The sequence below is a fragment of the Canis aureus genome, chromosome X (assembly GCF_053574225.1).
Source record: "Canis aureus isolate CA01 chromosome X, VMU_Caureus_v.1.0, whole genome shotgun sequence".
Lineage (NCBI taxonomy): Eukaryota > Metazoa > Chordata > Mammalia > Carnivora > Canidae > Canis > Canis aureus.
Genome location: NC_135649.1, coordinates 111017861 through 111039125, shown reverse-complemented (window position 1 = coordinate 111039125; position 21265 = coordinate 111017861). Strand labels below are relative to the sequence as shown.

General features: G+C 45.2%; 1 long non-coding RNA gene across 1 annotated transcript; it reads left to right on the top strand.

The window, feature by feature from the left end:
* Positions 1 to 203: 203 nt before the first annotated feature.
* Positions 204 to 11048, top strand: LOC144308458 (uncharacterized). Its single transcript, XR_013374930.1, has 2 exons — positions 204 to 556; positions 10445 to 11048. It is a non-coding gene; the product is annotated as an uncharacterized LOC144308458 (long non-coding RNA).
* The last annotated feature ends 10217 nt before the right edge of the window (positions 11049 to 21265 follow it).

The window sequence follows — 21265 nt, the reverse complement described above, 5'->3', positions numbered from 1 at the left end:
CTCATGACCTGAAATAAAAGGGTGAAGTCCAGAGCCAATTTGGGCAGATGACCCTCAGGTTGGTCACAGCCCATGTCAAGGACAAAGCAATGATGATTATTGTGACTTATTTGCTGACCTATGTTGCCTGGTTCTTTCCCTTATCAGATAGCATTGGGAAATTCCATCCTGACCAGAGTCCATGTTAGTGTTAGAAAATCTTGGGTAGGGGGATGGAAGTAGAAGGAACATGGGCTTAAGACAGAAAGAAAATCAGGGATCCCTGGGTGGCGCAGCAGTTTGGCGCCTGCCTTTGGCCCAGGGCGCGATCCTGGAGACCCGGGATCGAATCCCACATCGGGCTCCCGGTGCATGGAGCCTGCTTCTCCCTCTGCCTGTGTCTCTGCACCTCTCTCTCTCTCTCTGTGACTATCATAAATAAATTTAAAAAAAATTAAAAAAAAAAGACAGAAAGAAAATCAGCCTTGGAATAGAAAATACCAGAGCAGAAGAAGAGTTTTGAAATGCCCTTGGCCAGATATTCCCAATATCTTTTTGGAATGAAGATACCGGTAAGGTAGCACTTTATTGAAACTACAGATGAGGCTTGGTGAGCATATGACTTAACAGTTTTCAGTAACCTCACAGAATCCTAGAAGTCTGCAGCCCACAGGTTGGGAACTAGCGGGCTAGTTCAGAAAAGTTGATAAGTTTAACTTTGAGAGCCAGTGCTGTTAATTTGGCAGTGGTCTGGAAGTCCTGTGTTGAGTAGATTCTGAGGATGTCTCTAGATATTACTGGAAAGATTGCTATGACTGGTTATTGATACCTCTCACTGGCCTGGACAGAGATGGTGGTATTATACGTGCTAGGTGTTTGCCATCTGTGACCTAGTTATGTCTTCATAAGAGGAAGCTGTGGCACAGAAGAATGATGGGATTTTCTCCAGGTTACACAGTTCATAGCAGAATCAGGCCTATGTCCTTGGTCTCCTGATCAGTATGTTAAGCATGGCGTATTTTTAAATTTTCTTTCCACACTTGCCCCCTTTTTTATTTGAAAGTCTGCTTCCATGCCAGATATGGTATAGTTTCCTTCCTTCATTGAAGAAAACAAAACTAATAAGGCTTATTTGGGGATTTGCCTGGTGAATTTAATTGATTGTTGAGACAAGGCTTTCAATTCTGGTCTATTTCCACATCCATTCCCCTGTTATAACACATTCGTGCCCAAGCATTAGACTTTGAAATTAGAGGACTAGTTTATTGTTGAACTAAAATCTGATGCAATTCAAGACGACCCAGTGAACGCCTCCCCTCCCCCTTCTCTCTCCTTCAACCTCCAAGGTTCCTCACCCCCTTTCTATTTTAATACTTTTCAGGCATCTGAGATTAATTAATTTCTACTTACTCATATGCACACCCACACACAACCCCATGGAGCTCATGGGTCCCATAAAACCTCATTACACTAGAGCTGGAAGGGACTTCGGCTTCATCCAGTCTATTTTCTGAGAAGACTAAAGCACAAAGAGGGAAAGGGCTGGAAGTTTGCAGGGTTGCAAAGCTGGAAGCCAATTTTCCAGAATCCAGTTTGCCAAACGGCCAATTTGCTGAATGGCCAACTCACACCACTGTCTTGCTTTTGTGAATTCTTTGTTTAGACAATGGGTTTTCATTTTGTCTCCATGTGAAGGACTATCCCAGTGCCTCTGCCACAGGTCCCTCCTCCTGTAGCTGAGCCTGGGGAGAAGAGAAAGGAGAGAGTGAAGAGCATGAGAAGACTGTAGAAAGAATATGGATCATTTTTATTAGCATATTCTGTATGAGTAATATATATGATAAAAATGCTACATATTCAGAATGTATTTTTGACTAAGATTCTATTAATGAAGGATGCTAATAAAGAACAGATTCTTATGACTCCTTTCCTCTTATGAGTCAGAGGATGAATAGATTTTCCCTGTGCCTTCAATCTTCTTCCGTCCCTCCCCTCCCATCCCCTCCCCTCCCTCCCTCTCTCTCTCTCACTCTTGCTCTCATTCTCACTCTTGTCTTCAGTCCTACTAGCATTTCTTCATCTTCTTTCAGTTCCCTCAAAACACCAAGCCCTTTCCTGTAATGACCTTTGCATTTGCTGTTCTCTGCCTCCAATGCCTTACCCCTGTCTTACCATCACCATCTCTTTGCCATCTTCTAAGTCTCAAGTTAAATGTCCCCTTCTTAGGGAGACTTTACCTGATCACCTAATCTAACTTCACTCCTCTACCGCACATATCAATTAGCTTCCACAATGTAACTGTCCTAAAATTTAGCGGCTTAAAACAACCATTCATTTTACTTATGTCTACAGACATATGTCATATAAGACATATAACAGAACTGAGCAGAGATCAGCTGAGCTGGCCCAAATCAGAAGAATTACCTGGTCAACCACAGAATTATGGGCTGAATTAAATATTCATTATTTTAAGCCACTATGATTTGTGGTGATTTGTTACACAGCAAAAGCTAACCAATACAGGGGGTCTGGATTAAGACAGCAGACCCAATCAGGGAACAGAACTCAGTCCTATATATTTAGGTCTTGTAGCAGACAGTGACAATGCCCCACCCTTAACCCTTTAGGCCTTACCATTTCTGTGCATATCCATCTGACCTCCAGTGGCCAACTTACATATTTCTTTGCCTGAAGGCTTTCCCTAGCTGCCAGATCACACCTTGCCTGTACACACAGCAGACTAGAAGTTCTGGTGAATTAACACCTTCAAGCAGTGACTGGTGGGAGTTGGTGTGTAAATTCTCCAGCTTTCTCATCACTTGAGTGGGATCATTCCATACTGTTTCCCAGAGTTACCCAGAGAGACTGAGCTCTAAGATGTGGTAAAGAGCTTCCATTACCTCCCTGTCCTTGTGTTTTTCATTCATAGCCTGATGTGAAAGTACAGAACCCAAGGATGAGCCTAGGGTGCTCATTTAGGCCTGGTCCCAGGTTGAAGCTGTATGTTTGCATCCCATACATTTGGCATGATGGTTTCGATGGATGTGGCGAGAGCTTTTGATATGATTATCAGGGATGGAATGAAGGTGAAGAATAGATGAAGCCAAGAGATAAGAGTGAGGATGGCACTGGGGAGAGATCTGCCTTGTAATATTATGTGGCAGGAAACAAAAGCTACAAGTTTAATGTATCCATTTTTCTTATAATAGTCTTTCTTTCTCCTAATACTATTTGTGTGCATATGTGTATCTATTATAATTTATATATAGTTAAATACATATTTCTTCAATGTACTAGTCAATGGGCTAGACAAATGTATACATGCAACCCTAACCTTGTAAATCGAGATATAGAGCATTTGATTCACTCCAGAATGTTCCCTTGTGCCCCTTTGCAGCCAATCCCCCACCCCCGCCAGAAGCAATCACTGCTATGATTTCTATCATCATATATTAGTCTAACTTACTCTAGAACTTCACAAAAATGAAGTCATTCAGTACTCTTTTATGTCTCACTTCTTTCAGTCTGCATAATGTTTTTCAGATTATGTTGTATATATCAACAGTTCATTCCTTTTTTATTGCTGGATCATATTTCATTGTATGATTATAGCATAATTTATTCATCAGTTCTCATCATGTTGGATATTTGCATTATTTCCTGTTTTATCCATTATGGACACAGCTTCCATGAGGATTTATGCACAAGTATTCTTCATACACGTATTTTCATTTTTCTTGAGTAAATATGTAGGAGTGAAATTGGTAGATCACAGGATAGGTATGAAGCCTTTGGTCTCGTTGCCTCTGTGACTGGCTTAGTTTCCCCAGCCCTCTGATTGGCCTGCCTTCCTCCCCCTGTGGTGGGTCTAGTGTATGGAAATTCAAGCAAGCATTCTGTGGAGGGGCCTCAGATACTTTCCTCTAAGTTTCAGAGCAAGGAATGAGGGTATTGTCAGGAAAGAGAATGGGACTGGAAGTTGAGGATAAGTAGCTAAGAGACCAGGGTCTAGTCTTAGTTCCTCCACTAATTATTTCCAGGCAAGTAATTTTCTGAACTTTGATTTTTCTCTTGGGTTGCTCTTCAAGATTCTTTCCAGATGGTTCTATGTCTGTCTTATGAGTTCTTAGTAGATGCTCAATTAGAATTTGTTTTCCTATGCAGCACGGAGAAAAATATTGAAAAATTTATATTCCTCTTGACTTAAAAAACATGAAAATAGTTACTATTTCACTGATTTTCCTGCATCCTAATAAGAGTAGATGTTTTTTATGACCAGGATGGTCATTAGGGCTACAAACAGAAGAGTCAAGAGAGACAAGACTAGAAAGAGGAGGAGGCTGCAGAAGTAGAACAAAGAGCAGAAGGGGGGAGAGAGACTCAAGAGGAGGGGGGGAGTGCATGCATGCGTGTGTGTGTGTGTGTGTGTGTGTAGCACAAGAGCAAGAGAAAGAATGAGAAACACACACACAAAGGGTGCTAAATGTTATACGGAATAAACTTTGAGGAAAATAAAAGATGTTCAAAAGAAGTTTTACTGAGACATGTGTGATGTCAACATGTCTTCTGCACCTTCTCCCCAAGAAGCTTTCAAGGAAAGCACCCATTAATCTATAGTCTTTTTAAAGTTGGTTATATATTGTGATTTTAAAAAATTTATTGGTGTTTAAGACTGGCTTCATGGTGACCTCAAGACACAGGAGAGTCTCCCAAAGGGGACCTACAGCATTTAGGTTGAGTGAATGAAAGTGTTAGGGTAAAAGGCTAAGTTGCTGTAACAAAGAGACCTAACAACACAGTATAGCCTACAGAACCAAGAGGTTTATTTGTCTTCCAGGTAATAATTCAGAGGTACATGGTTCAGATTGCTGAAGCAGCTCTGCTCCACAGTTAGTCAGAAACTCGTGTTCTTTTTATTGGGTACCTCTGCCATCCTCTAGGTATTGTTGTTATCTATGGTTGAAACTAGATTGTGATGGGTTGCAGGTAGTGAGAAGGAGAAAGATAAGATGGAGGAGACATGTCTACTATCTTACATCCTCATTCTAAATGTAGCTTAAGTCACTCTCACATCCAACTGGCCAGAATTCAATCACATGACCAAACCTCATTACAAGGGAATCTGGGAAATGTACTCAAGCTGTGTGCCCAGTAAGAAGGGGAAAGTGGATTCTAATGGACAGCTGGCAGCCTTCACCCCCCAAGAGCAAGCCCTCAGACCCTCAAGGGGCTGCTCAGGGAACTGCTCTTCCATGCTTTGAGGGAAGAACAATATTCTCCAGGCCTCAGTGAGAGTTTTTCCTACCCTTGTCTAGGGTGCATCTGCCCTGTGTGTGGGAGTGTGTGTGTGTGTGTGTGTGTGTGTGTGTGCGCACGCGCGCGCGCGCTTATACCATGGTCTGATGATCTTCGGGTGGGAGTGTTATTTACTAGTTATTGAACCCCTGCCTGACACCAAGTTAAGCTAGAGATGATTATGTTTCAGGAGCTGAGTAAAGCAGGAGGGAAGTGACTTGAAGGGCCCTGTTCCTTCCCCTGAATGTTTGTCTCACAGTGGGGAGCTGAAACTGTGAGTCTCAAATCTCTCTTCCTGGAAAATCCTCCCAATCCAGATGTCCCCTTCCCCACCTACCTCTATTACCCAACAATCTTTTCTCTCTCCTTGCCCTTCATGGACCCCAACAGTGTTGACTGGCTATGACAGTATGTAATTGAACACAGAGCATTTTCCCTCCACTGTGATTAGTCAAACTTTACCCCAGATGCACTTGAATCACCCTTAAAAAGATGCAGCTAGGTCTGCAGGCTACAAATTCCTCCTGAGGTGTTGAGTGGTATGTGCTTGGGTGTTCCTTCATGGTGACACCAAGGCCAATTCTATTAACTGAGCATTTTTTTCTCCTCTCACTTTCTTACTCCCCCTCCCTGTCTCCTCCTTCATGACTTTGACACTGCCATTTTTCTTTATTTCAGGCTCACCGTGACCTGTGAGCCAAAATCCACACTGTCAACAGGTTCCCTGGAATGGCATCCTATATTTGGCTTGTAACCAGACTCTGGGGGTATCTACATGGCAGTCAATAGCTGATTAGAGCAACAGAGAATTTTCTCTTCAAGAGAAAAAGCTAGAGTTTAATTAATCTCAGAGCAAAATGGTTCATCTCAAAATAAATTATATTTTCTAGCCGCTAGAACAGCTGTTGAACAAAACACATTCTCCAGCAAGTGAGAAGAATGACAACCTGCAGATCTCAGAAGAGAATTTAAAAAACAAAACAAACAGGTGTGGTAGATTATATGAATGATGATCCCAAATACTTCACCTGCCTGTGGTATTGCAGATCTTCCCATCAAGAGGTGGAATTTGTTAAAAAGAAAAAAAAAAGAGGTGAATTTGTTCCTTTACCCCTTGAGTCTAGTCTGGCCACGTGACCTGCTTTGTCCAGTGGGACGTTAGCAAACATGAAACAAGCAGAGACTTGAAACACGCTTGTGTACTTGTGCTTGTTCTTCCGTGGGTCCTGGGACCCTGACACCCAAGATTGCCTGCTGGACGATGAGAGACATGTATTTGTCCCCATTGCCCCAGCCAATATCTTGCCGTACTAGGCACATGAGCGTGAGCAGCCTAGCACTCAGTCTCTAGATGGCTCACTAGCTGACTGCAGGTGAATGAGAAGTCTGAGCTCAAACCAAAAGAATTACCTGGACAGACCTCAGAATCATGATCTAAGTAGATGATGGTTGTTTTGAGCCACTAAGCTTTGAGGTGGTTTGTTATATAGCACAAGCTGACTGACACAACCAAGTATGTGTGTGTTTGTGTAGGTGTGTCCTCCATATCAATTACAGATGTTCCCAACATACTCTGAAATCAGTACAGTCCAGGTAAGACCTTTTCTTGGCTGCTCTGTAGAAACTCTAAGCTCCATAAATTAACATGTGGAGGAGTAAGTGATCATTCTTCTTTTCCCCGCTCATCCCTCTCCTGTGCCAGACTCCTGAACTTGGATCTTGGCCAGGTAGAAATCTGGCCAATCTGAAGGAAGGAGGCACTTAGAATGGACCACACCGCTCGTTTTCCTGGGAATATTGCTTCTCTCTGGCAGCCCCAGCACAAAGGATGAAGGAAGACGTGTGCACCTAAGTTCTTCTCGTTGTAAGGAAATGGATAACCACGGGCTCTTTCCTCCTTTTCGTCATGGGGTTAGGATGTCAGAATCTCACAGCCTCCCCCACCGTAGCTTGGTTGTTGCTGATGGCTTTCCCAAGGCACGTTCCCGGGGAGTGTCCTTACATATCGCACATGGTATTGATTCCTAAAACCACAGATGTGGCATTTCTGGGGGAGTCTTCTTTGGTTAGACAAAGCCTGCAGGAGAGTCTGTCTTTAATATTAGTTTTCTATATTTGAGGGGACATAGTTGGCCTAATTATTACATATCCTGTATCAAATATGTTGGTTCTACTTTGGAGGAGACTGTAGCAAATCTAGTTCTTAGGGGTCTAATGTGACTGCCAGTAGGGATCCCTTCCTTTACATTTTCCTCTTTTCTACTTCTTTCTTCTTTTCTCATTTCTATACATGTTTCAGCTATTAAAATCAGTTATTTTTTAAAAAAACAGCTTTATTGAGGCATGATTTATATACTATAAAAGTTACCTGCTTAAAGTGAATAACGTAGTGATGTTCAGTAAGTTTATAGAGTTATGCAGTTATCATTATGATCCAGTTTCAGGAAATTTCCATCACCTCCAAAAGGTCCCACATGTCCATTTGTAGTCAGTACCTACTCCCACCCTTAATCCCAGGCAACGGCTCATCTACTTTCTATCTCTAAAGATTTGCCTGTCCTGGACATTTCATATCAATGGAACCATACAATATATGATAGAGTTTGTTTTTGAGAGAGAGAGAGAGAGAGAGATAGCGTAGCGAATGAGGGTGAGGGGGCGGAGGGAGAGGGAAAGAGACAATCTTAAGCAGGCTTCACACCCAGTGCAGAGCCTGATTCAGGGCTCCATTTCACGATTCTGAGATCATGACCTGAGCCCAAATCAAGAGTCAGATGCTTAACTGACTGAGTCACCCAGGTGCCCCTAAAAGTTAGCCTTTTTTTGAAAAGCTGATCCATGAATATGAACAAGACACCCTATCTTGGTTTGTGTTTCCTCAAAGTGGATGCCAAGGCAAGGACTTGGGGGCAGATAGTTTATTTGGGACATGATCACCGGAAGCAGAAGTGAGGGAGTGGGGAGAATGAGATACAGAGGGAAAAAATACAAAAGAAAAGAGAAAGCACACAGTGAGAAGATCACCTCTGTGGGCAACTGGGGCTCAATCCCACTGGGGATTGCCTAAAGAATCATGTGGACTGTGCTTTGGGGGAAGCTGAGGCATTTATCCACCATATACATTAGTTAGCTAATACTGTGTAACATGTTACCCAAAACTTAGCATTTTTTTTAAAGATTTTATTTATTCATGAGAGACAGAGAGAGGCAGAGACACAGGCAGAGGGAGAAGCAGGCTCCCTTCGGGGAGCCTGATGCAGGACTTGATCCCAGGACCCCAGGATCGCAACCTGAGCTGAAGGCAGATGCTCAACTGCTGAGCCACCCAGGTGCCCCCCCCCAAAACTTAGCATTTTAAAGCAATGATTAACATTTATTATCTCTCATAGTTTTAAGGATTAGGAATTTGAGTTTTGTTTAGCTGAGTGGTCAGCTTGGGGTCTTTTATAAGGCTGCAGTAGAGATATTGGCCAGGCTGTGGTCATCTGAGGACTTAACTGGGCCTGGAGGATCCACAGCTAAGACAGGTCCCTCACCTGGCTGACAACTCAGTGCTGGCTGTTGGCCCATAGCACTGTTTGGCCTCAGTTCCTCCCCAAATGACCCTCTGCATAAGGCTACTTGAGTGTCCTCGTAACATGGCAGCTGGCTTCCAAAAGAGAGCAGGATAGAAGCAGCAATGCCTTTTATGATCTAGCCTGAAAAGTCATGCCCCATCATTTGCACTATACTATATTAGTTACAAACGTCAGCAGTATTCAACGTGGGAGGGGACTATACGAGGGCAAGTATAGCAGGATGCAAGGATCACTGGGGCCCTCTTGGGGCTTGCCCACCCATCCGTTGTCTCCTGTCCCTCTTTGGTGGAGGGTTGCCTTGTGTGAGTTGGGCAAGCTCAAGGAAGGGCTGATAAAGCCTTAGGCAGAGGGTTTGCATTTGTGGTAAGAAGCAACCAGCCAGCCAGGAAGTATCCACTGTGGCTCTAGGTAAACTCAGAGGTGGTCCTAAGGGCCCTGAGGCAGAGCATCTGCCACATGCCCCAAGGCTGGCATTAGTGATACAGTCATGCTGGTCCATCTTTGATAATGAAAAGAGAACCCTTCGATAGCTCAGACTTACAGAAGGAACGAAATGGTAGGTCGTTGGTGAGATGCCCTCTAGGTGACTACTGTACCACTGAGCTTTGGGCTTTGGGCAGCTCACCATCCCTGCCAAAGGAGCTTCCAGAAAAACAAAGCCAGCCTACTCCTAATACTGCTAAAGAATATGCCATCCCAGGTCAGCCCTGTGGTTCTGCTACGTAACAGTCAGAGGCCCAGCCGCATTCTTGACATATGGGGAGGAGGGTGGAATCAAAGGCAGGAGTCCAGATTTAGAGGCTCTGTTTGGTGAAGGCTCTTACCAAGTGACCAGGAAAAGGAGCAAATGATGACAGATCCATGCCTGGCAACGCTGCCAAGTGCTAGATTGAGAGCGCTGCCATCGAGGGGCTCCAACACTCGCGCCACCTAGGTCTGCTACCGCATAAAGGAGCAAAGGCAGGAGGAGAGCAGGGAAGGCAGGAAAAGAGCAACAAAGGGAAAGAGGGGAAGTGAATCTATCATCTGAGGTCCCTTGCTGCATGGCCAAAGTCCCGGCTGTGTGGCCGAACCTATGATTTAGCTGGCCCGGGACAATCCTAGCTTAACCTGCTCTTTTAGGATAGTTATTAATAGCACCTTCTTTTACTCTCAGAAGCATCCAGGTGTGGATGACAGATTACATGGTCATCTGTAATGTACCCATAGCACTGTACTGGCCCCCACATAACCCTCCTCACCATTAATTGAAAATGTTTAATATCTGTGTTGTCTAATCGACTGCAATTTCCGGGAGGATAGGGACCTAGTCTGACTTCGATAGTGCTGTGCCTGAAGTATTGGCGTCTGTGAAGTGCTCCATATATGCTGACTTCCTGAATGAATGAATGAATGAATGAATGAATGAGGAAATGAGTGACTGAGTCCACGGTCGAGTACACCAGCTTTGTGTAAAGAGCCGTGGTACAGTTGGAATGGCTCCGGGGAAGGAAAGGAGAAGTCATTAAGTCTAGAATTCCAAAGGAAGCCATAGGAGGCGTGTCTTAAGGCCCCAGGTCAAAGCTCTATTCAAACGTATTCCCTTCATTTAGTTCCAGGGGCTCCGGGCCAGATGGTGCGCGCTCACGGAAAGAGCTGCTGCGGCTGCAAGTACCGGGTCCCCGGTGTCAGAAAAGCCCCACGTGTGAATCAACAGGCTTTGCATCTCTGCTCTCCAAGGGTCTGCTCTGTCAGCAAGTGGTCTGAAAGCCAGGAAATTGTGTTATCGGCCGCATGGCGACCGTCCTGTACATTTTCTTTATAATTTCCTTTTTAGGGAGAGGGAGCCAAGCATTGCCACCAAACAAGGACCATTTATGGACTACTCAGTCGCATTTGCGAAGAGCTGCTGCGGCGGCCTCGTGATCCTAAGCGTAAACCTTAGCCCATCTCAGCCAAGAGCACAGGCTCAGCATTCAGGAGAGCAGAAAAAAATGAAAGCCGAAAGCTGAAGCCCGAGTTCTGCACAGACGGCTGTATGGTGGCTAATTTAGAAGGGAAATTGCAACATCTCCAGTGGTGGCATTCGATTTATCATACCCAGCTTGTCCAAAGACACGAAAAAGCTCCTTTGTGCTTGGATCTTAAATTCCCCAACAGAAATTTCTGTTATTTTTCTTGTAGGTTTTTGAAATAAAGACAATTCTTAAGGAATGAGACATTGAGTCATAGGACCTGGCTCCTCTGTCACTTGCCATTAGGTCATTGTAGGGCTGCCAAAGGTTTTTTTTTTTTTCCCTTTGGTATGTCTTTTTCTTCCAAGATGAGAATCACTAGGCTGACCACATCATTATAAGATTAATGCCATGTATACTATTATTATGAATGTTTATTACTTACATTCTCCCATTCCAGTTCTTCTCAAGCATAATTCCAACACATACCCCTTTACAAAATCTCCCCCAGGAGCACCTGTGTGGCTCAGTCGGTTAAGTGCCTGCCTTTGGTTCAGGTCATGTTCCCAGGGTCCTGGGATGGAGCCCGCATCAGGCTCCCTGCTCAGTAGGGAGTCTGCTTCTCCCTCTCCCTCTGTGTTCTCTCTCTCTTTCTCAAATAAACAAATAAGTTAAAAAAAAAAACCTCCCCCAAAGTAGAAAGCTTCTCAGCAAATGGTTGTAGCATTTACTACTATACATGTAAATACAGTATAATAACAGGAGGCTAATACCATAAATGATAAGTAGTAATGCTCTAGTTGGAAGACAGTGGATGAATATAATCTAAGTAGGCAGGCAGGGCCCTTCAGGGCCATCAGGGAAGGAGAACAACATTGGCAAAGTGAGAGGCCAGGGATTGTCAAACTATATGGCCCTTGAGCTAAATCTGGCCTGCCACATTTTTGTAAATAAGGTTTGATTAGAGCACAGCCACGTTCTTTCATCATCATGCATCATCGATGCTTCATCGATGGCTGCTTTCAGGCCACAAGGGTAGAACTGAGAAATTGTGAATAGAGACTATAGGGCCCCTACAGACTAAAATATTTACTATTTGGATCTTTATATACAAAGTTTACTGAGTCCTGGCATAGACCAAGGTGGAAGTGGTGGATGAGTTTTCCTTCCTGAAATGGGTATTCAAAAATGTGAGTTTGAACAGGAGCAGAGGTTCAAAGCCATTTGGCAGGAAATAGGGAGCAGGCTCATGGGAAGTGGAAATCCTTTTCTCACTGTGCAGAAAACTTAGCCTCAGACCCAAGTACTGAGAATCTACAGGAATGGAAACTATTTACATTTATTGAATACACCTATCCTTCCGTCTATCTATCCATCCGTCCATCCATTATTTATCCATCTTCTCATTAAGTATACATTTATTTTTACAGAATCATTTTGTTACTCAAATAAAACATGACCCTTGTAGGGAAAAGCATTTTAAAAATATAGATGAGGGATCCCTGGGCGGCACAGTGGTTTGGCGCCTGCCTTGGGCCCAGGGCGCGATCCTGGAGACCCGGGATCGAATCCCACATCGGGCTCCCGGTGCCTGGAGCCTGCTTCTCCCTCTGCCTATGTCTCTGCCTCTTTCTCTCTCTCTCTCTGTGACTATCATAAATAAATAAAAATAAAAATAAATAAAGTAAAATAAAAATAAAAATATAGATGAGCCCCCTCTACAAAAGATGAAAACCACGTATAATTTCATCAACCAGGGATAACCAGTTACATTTTGGTATGTGTCCTTCTTAATCTCTTTTCCTACATGGAAAAGAAAGTTTTTATTGAGTGCCTCCTACATGCCAGGCAGTATGCTAAGCAATGAGGATATAAAATGGTGAAAGGTTGGTCTTGACCTCAAGGATAGAGAGCAGTGTCCCATCCCAAATCACTGTAATATAGGCTGAAAAGTGCAATAGTAGCTGCCTGAAGAGCTACAAGGAAAGCAGGACAGAAGGAGCAATCACCTCTTCTTGGCCTATTATATTCAAGGTGAGTCTTAGAGGGTGCCAGGGAGTCTGCTCAGTGAGCAAGAACATTCCAGACAGAGAGAAAAGCACCTGATGTTTCCTATGTGCCTAGTAGACACCTAGAAGTTTTATTGAGACTATCTTATATAATCATCAAAACAACTCTAGGGGGGATCCCTGGGTGGCGCAGCGGTTTGGCGCCTGCCTTTGGCCCAGGGCGCGATCCTGGAGACCCGGGATCGAATCCCACGTCGGGCTCCCAGTGCATGGAGCCTGCTTCTCCATCTGCCTAAGTCTCTGCCTCTCACTCTCTCTCTCTCTCTCTCTCTCTCTCTCTGTGACTATCATAAATAAATAAAAATTAAAAAAAAAACAACTCTAGGAGGTAGATATTATCATTTCCATTTTACTGTTGAGGAAATTCAGATTCTGAGCGGTGAAGGCATTTGCCCAAGACCATTCAGATAGCTTGGAGCAGAGGCAAGATTTAGAATCAGGTCTGTTGCCCATGCTCCTCTCACTTTATCATATAGCCTCCCCCCAAGATAAGCAGAGTCATGGCAGCCACCTTCACTGATTTTATTTAACGGGTATTTATTGAGCATCCACTATGTACCAAATAAAGAATATATTTGACTGTATCCTTAAGAAGTCCTATAGGATCTCTCATCGTGTGTGTGTGTGTGTGTGTGTGTGTGTGTGTGAGATGAGGGAGTCTATGTACAAAGTCAGGCTATGCTTTGTCTTTAGAGAGAACTTGAAACTGAACTAGATCTCAAACATATATATTGAGTTTCTTCCCTCCTTGCAGGGTTCTTGACCTCTTCTTGGAGGATGTGGACCAATCGTGTTGCATTGTTTGCCCCTTAAAAAGGCCATACTAATTGAATGATTTTTGTACACTTAAAAAATTTTATTTCTTATTTTTTGTTTTTTTTTTTTTAATTTTTGTACACTTAGAGGTTGCCAATCATTCATTAGTCAGTCAACCTAATCCTAATGCTCCAGTGAGTTTGGGATGTGTGTATGGAGCAGGGAAGGAGATAGAAAAGTAACATCTCTTCCTTGGTTGTCGCTCTCAAGAGAAATGGCTGTCTAGTTACGGACAGAGGACAGAGGTCTGTCTTGACAATTAGGATTTCTAGGAGCATCATGGTGGGCCAAAGGGATGAGGGGAAGCTTCCTGGAGCAGCCACATTTCCGGCATTTCTTGTCATGGCTGGCTGGATAGCATGCATCTCCGCAAGAACACCAGGAGAGGTTAAAAATCTTCCTTTAAAAACCTGGGAGGTGCTATAACTTCCAAATTCCACTGGGAGGGGTGTGTGAGGATTGGAGGGTGGGATGCTTCTCACTCTCGCTTTCTCTGGAACACACACAAAGCCACCCACAGAGCTAGTGAGTTGCGCCATAAAATATGGCATGGCTATAAATGAAATTACAAAGGAATCGTTTCCAAAGGCTTCACCTTGAAACCTTAACTTCTACATTGTGAGACACCATTTATTACCACTGCTGCTGGGAAAGGGAGCAGTTAGTGTAATGCAGAGAAGAGAAGACAGGCCGTGTAAGGAGCAGGAGATGATAAGATTTATTGCGGGAATAAAACCCTGGGCAAATCGCCTCCAGTTAAATGTGTGTGTTGTGCCCAATGTCAAAGCAGTTTACTCCCAGCAAACACAGTGGCCCTCCTGGAAAATTTTCTCCACCACTCTGTGCCTCTGTTTCTCTTTGTAGAATGGCATGTTAAGTAGGGATTGGTGAGTGGGAAGATGCTTGATTCTCTTTTAGGCTCCTTGGTCCAACTTTCCGTTTACTTGATTGCTCATGACTTCTTCACCCAGGTAATGTCCAAAATGGCTATGGTGCTCATGACTACCTCCCCACTGCTCGGCAGCCCTCACCTGCTGATGACCCTATGATGGCCACCCAAAGGGTGCTTCTAATCAACATTGAGCAGGGCTCTCTTGAGGGCCTCCTGCGGGCCAGGTCCCTGGGCTGGGGATGCAGTAATGAACAGAGAGACCAGGTCCTTTCCCTCGGGAGGACTACCTGAGCTTGACCTCAGGGTCTTCTTGCATCTAGGAGGTTGAGCAACCAGCCAAGTTAATCTTGGAACTAAACAGCTTGAGGCATCCTAAGAACTCCTTTCCTCCTCCTATTTTTGGGAAGATTTAAAGCTCAGGGTCCCAGCCTACCCAGGGACCCTAGTGTTCTCTTTTGGCTTCTTGGCAACCACCTCAACTACCCACAAGCTGTCTAACGTGGGGCAAATGACACAAACTAACCAGACTGGCACTGTCCATTAGAAATTTGTGCGATGATAGAAGTGCTCTGAGTTTGTGCTGTCCGGTGTGGTAGGCACTGGCCACAAGTGGCTACTGAGCACTTAGAGTGTAGCCAGTCAGAATGGGGTATGCTGGGAGTGGACAATTTAAGCCAAGTACAAAAAAATGCAGAATATCACAGTAATAATTTTTTAAAAGATTTTACTTATTTATTTATTTATTAGAGACACAGGCACAGGAGGAGGCAGAGACACAGGCAGAGGGAGAAGCAGGCTCCATGCAGGGAGCCCGATGTGGGACCCGATCTGGGGACCCCACGATCACACCCTGAGCTGAAGGTGGCACTAAACTGCCAAGCCACCAGGGCTGCCCCACAGTAATAATTTTTATGTTGATTCCATGTTAAAAATACAACAGTCTAAACAAAGAGTAAAAAAAAAAACCAATTGTTTGAATATATTGGATTAAACAAAATATGCTACTCAAATCAATTTCACCTGTTTCATTTTACTTTTCTTTTTTAAAAAATTTTTTTAAATTTATTTATGATAGTCACATAGAGAGGGAGAGAGAGGCAGAGACACAGGCAGAGGGAGAAGCAGGCTCCATGTACCAGGGCCCAACGTGGGATTCGATCCCGGGTCTCCAGGATCGCGCCCTGGGCCAAAGGCAGGTGCTAAACCGCTGCGCCACCCAGGGATCCCTCATTTTACTTTTCTAATGTGCTACTAAAATTTTTAAAATTACATGTGTGGCTTGCATTGTACTTTTATTAGATAGTGCTATTCTAAGCCTTGGTTTTCTTATCTGGAAAATGAGGGGGATAGGCCAAGATTGGTAAGGTACAGTCACCTCAAGGACACCCTGATTTCCCCCCCGCCCCATGCCTGATGCGTTGACTACCCAGCGATGTGAACCACGGTCAAGGTGAATGTAGCAGAAGCAGTCAGCACTGCACTCACATCCCCTCAGCACCTATTATTCTAGCACAGCCAACCTGCAAGGGGGGAGGCCAGCAATGCCTCTAGGAGCAGCCCTCACCCAGTGCTGGATGGGAGTTGGAGGGCAGACACCTCAGTTTCCATGCCCCCCGAGGGGCACACTCTAGGCCAAGTTTTACACAGTTTCCCAGAGGCCCCCAGCAGGCCTGAGCCTCAGAGCCCACAGGGGTACCCTGCTCAGTAATACTCCCTTTATTGGCTTCCTTCCTTTCCCTGTCCCCCTTCCCCATTCCTCTATGGTGCTTTCTGGAATCACTACGTAAGTAAACTACTATGCTTCTATCTTTTTCTTAGAATCTGCATCTGGGTAGATGCAACCTAAAGTCGTCAGCTCCTAGCCCAATAAGGTAATGATGTTTAAGGGCACCGTCCCAGGAGGCTTTCAGTGGCTTCTCCTGTTTTATCAGCACATCAGGATCTCTGGCACATTAACCAACAAGTAGATGCCGAATGTTGTTCTCGAATCTGTCCCGTTCCACAGGACTGCAAACATGACTACTGGCACTCTCTCCTTGCCCTCCCAAACATGCTCCCTCACATGAATTGGCACTCTGAGCTATGTTTTGCCTGCGTTGATGATTTCTATTTTAATACTGGTTTCCAACCTCAGTTTTCATCAGACTGAGCTCCTGCTTTCATTTTTTCCTAATTGCAATAAGATGCCCTAAGACATCTTAGGCATGATGGGTCCTGGGTGGGTGTAAATTGTTTGCTGCTGTTGAAGACACTCTGGGAGGGAACCTTCTGGGATCTGACAGGAAGTTGTTCCAGATGTCAGAAATCCAACGCCAAAAAATAAAAATAAGCTCCAGTTACTAAACTGATCAGGGTCTGGCATTTCGGAAATAAGAGAGCCTCTCGGATGAGCAAAAGCTGAACTCTCTGGAAATGGTCCAGAGATACAGCAAATATATGGCTTAGGAATGTTCTGGAAGCTAGAAGATGGATTGTGGCCATTTAAGGAATCATTTTCTCATGTCACATCAGGAATCAGAGTCCTAGAAGAACAGGAAAGGATCTTAGGAATTCTCTGATCCACCGTACGCCCTCTGATCTTATGGGTGAGGACCACTGAGGCAGAGGAAGACGAAATGATGGGCCTACAGACGCGTCCGTCGTGAGTGAGCTGAGCCTAGAAACAAGCTCATTGCCCTTCCCACAGCTCTGGAGCACCCACCCCTGGTCTTTGTACAGAAAAGCCAAGGACTCCAGACAAACCACCACTGCTCCCACCCGGGTCACCAGGGAGGCCTGGAGGGTCAGGACAACCGAGGCAAAGACCAGAATCTTCGGAGCTGTCTCCTGGCTGCGCAAGACTGTGAGAGAAGCACATTTGGTAGCTCCCCAAGAGCGATTACCCAGGGTCTAGCTAGAGGCTTGGTGTGTGAAATGCACTGCATTACAAATTAATCCAACCTGCTGAAGCATCATGAGAACCGGAAGAGTATTTTTGGCGCGCCCGTGCCCTTGGGCTCAGTGCTAGGCCCCCAGGGATCTGAGTCACTTGGGCACCGCTCTGAAGCTGTTTATAATTGAAACGGAGGAGACGGAGACGAGGCGGACAGCGAACCAGTTCGAAGTGTATCAACGTGATTAGCCCCTCCCGTTCCTGAAATTCTCTAACAACTGCACGAACACAAGTTGTATCCTATCACAATGCTCATTAAGTTCTTTAGGAATAGAAATAATATTTTTATTTATTTATTTATTCATTCATTCATGCATGCATGCATGCACTCGGGCATTTATTCAACAAATTTATTGAGTGCCTTCTAGAAGTCACTAGGGATGGGGCGGAGTGCTAGGTGAAGTAGAGAGCAGAATAAGAGATGTCTCAAACCCTTCAGTGCCTTCGCATATTACTCAGAATATAAGCCCAAGGCCTTAGAACCAACTGTAAAATCTGTCCTGATCCCCCAATCCTTTGCTCTACATACCTCTGGTATCTTGATATTCATATTCTGGTTGGAGGTAGAGAACTCTGTTATGTGAGGTTAAAAGGGGTGACTAGTTTCATTCATTTAATTTATTTGATTCATTTATTCATGCATTCACTTATCCGACACGCATTTATTACCGCCTCCACGTCAGGGCCTGTGCTGCATACTGGGTTATCGCTGGTAAATGATGTTTCAGTTCTCCTGAACCTTACAGTTTATAGAGAGGAGCTCTAGCGATAAAACAGATTGACAAATGTCTAAACAATCCTACTTTTTCACAAGCTCTCTGAAGAAAAAAACAAGACACAGGGAAAAGAGTAATGGGAGAAACCTAATTTTTATTGAGGGCCACAGAAGGCATCTTCTGGGGGAGGTGATCTTCAGATTGAGGTTCTAAAGAGGAAGATTAGTCAGGCAGGGGTAGAGGTGAGAAAGGAGATTTTTCAGGCAAGGGGAAAGGATTGGCAGAGAGGTCCTGAAGTTAGCACACTGGGCGTGCTCTACTCCACCCTGGAGCTTTGCACGCGCTCTGCAGGGGGCATGCTTGTCACCGGGCCGCTCTGCCCTCGGGAAACCGGTAAAGGCAGGTGAGTGGCGGGGGGGGGAATACGGAGGGTCTCTCAAGGTGCAAGAGTTCTGGGAGGAGAGGTATGGAGAGTGATCACGTGAAGCTGACTCCCCTAAACACACACACACACACACACACACACACACACACACACCCTCATACTGGGACACTCTCTGTTGGCCAGAAGGAAGTAGGGTCCACTCCTGTTTGTATCAGGGACAAATGTGCAAAACAGGAACACTTCTCTTTGCTTTCTTTCTCAGCTTCCCTAGGACTTCAGGCCACAAAAGGCTGACCTCTGCTCTGGGCACACTGAATTAGAATCAGAAGGCTCTTCAGCTCGTGAGTTGAACTTGAACTACTCGAAGCCTGACTTTTCACGTCTGTAATATGAGAATATGGTATCTGTCCTATCTCATCACAACTTTTATGCAAAGGTTCAAAAAAATAGAAAGCGTCATAAAAATGTATTTTTTAATTTGAGATTTTACTTTTAGAGCAGTTTGCGGTTCAGGGCACAACTGAAGGTAAAGCGCAGAGATTTCCCACGCAGGCCCCGGCCGCCCCCTCCCCTGGGCTCCCCAGCTACGAGCATCCCCCTCTGGAGCGAGGGTTTGGGCAACTCCTTAGCTTCATTTTGCTTTTCTTCCTGAGTGTAAAACTACTTGTACCAGAGCAGATGAATTAAACGGCAGCACCTTTCGACAAGGCAGGGCGCTAGTTGTACATGGCATGAGGACCTAAGCCAGAAACGGGAAATTCTCTCAATTTTGCAGAGTTTTCCTTGGGAATGTCTGCTGTCTCTGAACCCGGCCAGCATCACCGCCTTCTAGGCGAGGAGTTAACTTCCATCGCTGCTCCCTTCCTAGTCGACCCTCCTCCCCATTCTGACATTTTCCTTCTATTTTAAAAGCTGTTGTGAAAGTGCTAGTCTCAGAGGGGGATTAAGTGGGTTAATTTGCATGAGAAAGCCCCTTTATTTAGCGGGTATTTAAAATCCCTAAATACCGAGCACCACTCACCACCCCTCCCCCCAGACGGTGACTGGGGAAGGGTGGGCGCCCTGGGAGGGGGGCACAGACTCCATCCAGAAGAGGTCGGAGACTAAACCCAGCCCAGCCCGTCTCCCCCACCCCCGGCAGATTTGGGAATCTTGTCTTTCGTATCGGGTTGCACGTGAAATCTTTGTCAGATCTTTTTCTGTGCACACTCATAAATAATACTACCCGGAGTATCGCTAATAGTCACAAGACACAGTGGGTGAATTTCAATGACTGAGCTGCCGTGGAGAAAATGAATGGACTGTTAATAGGATCGCTCTGCAATAATAGCTAAATTATTAAACTGTAGTGTGTGTGTGGGGGGGCGTCACTTCCTTGGTGTGGCAAATTCGATTTGGAGGTGCCGGGGGACCGTCTCAGGAATAGTACATCGCGTAGCCCTTTGGAGGGATTTGAAGCCTTTCGATGGCCTCCTCGCGTTTGCCAGAGCTCATGTTGATTTCTATTTTTTTGTTGGCTTTTATTAGTAGAGGGTGTAGCAGACAGTATTGGTTTCCTGCCACCACCCCTCGGTATCCACCTCTGAGCCAAGGGCTCTTTACTGCAAACACCTGCGAAGCTCGGCCAGCGCCAGCGGGGATTGTTCTGGGCCTCGGAGCTGCTGGGCCCGCGCTCAGGGCCAGCCCCCAGGACTGGAGGGCTAATCCCTCCACAGCTGTCCTCCTCTGCTGATGGATGCGAGGTGCTGGGTAAATACCCAGCTGCTCCCCCTCCGCAGGAGCAACTCTGGGGTGGGGTTGCTCCGGCAACAATGGGCTCTGGGAGTTCCCCAGCAGAACCGAGCCCCAGGGACCCCCAGCGTCCCTAACGTCCCCTTGACAGGCTGCCTTCCCCCACTGCTGTTGGCTCCAGCCGCCACCCAGAGAAATGATGAGTGCTCAAAAATCCTTCTCCTAGGTTCTGCTTCTAGGGTAGCCCACAGCCAGACAGAAGGTGAGTGCAAAGATTTTTTTTCCTCCCCAACCTCGTGAAGCCAAGGCAGCACTTTAGAATTCCCTTTCCCAGAGCCACTTTGCCACGTCCCCTGCGTCCCCTGCTCTTACTGGGTGGCCACATGCCGCAGCTGGAAAGCCATGAGCTCTGGGGTGACATTCAGACTTGAGTTCAGATCCTGCTTTTGCCACTGACCTTGCTCAAGTTATTTTGCCTCAGTTTCCCCACTTCTAAAAGAGGGATAATGATATAGCCCTCCAGAATGATTAAGGGAATTGACTATGTCACGTCGTCAACAGCGCGTGGCATACAGCAGCAGACCAGTGTCAGCTCTTCGACTTTCAGCAGGTTGTGCCGCAGCCTCTACCAGTACGATGTAACGTTCCTGGTTCCTGTCCTCATAGCTTTTGTCACGGGGGAATAAAACAAATAGATACCCAGAGCAAGAAGGTGTCAAGATCCAAGGGCTTTATGTGATTACAAAACAACGGTGAAGGTAACCACGTGAAAAACCTTATCTGGTTAAAGAAATTTTCCGGCCCGCTTTTTAACTATTTATTTAAAAAATTCTGACATTTTAGATGAAACTGAAATGTATGAACATTCTACTCTTGTATTCTACTATGGCAAACAAAAAAAAAATTCATGAGCCAAAAAACCCAAAATAAAACAAAAC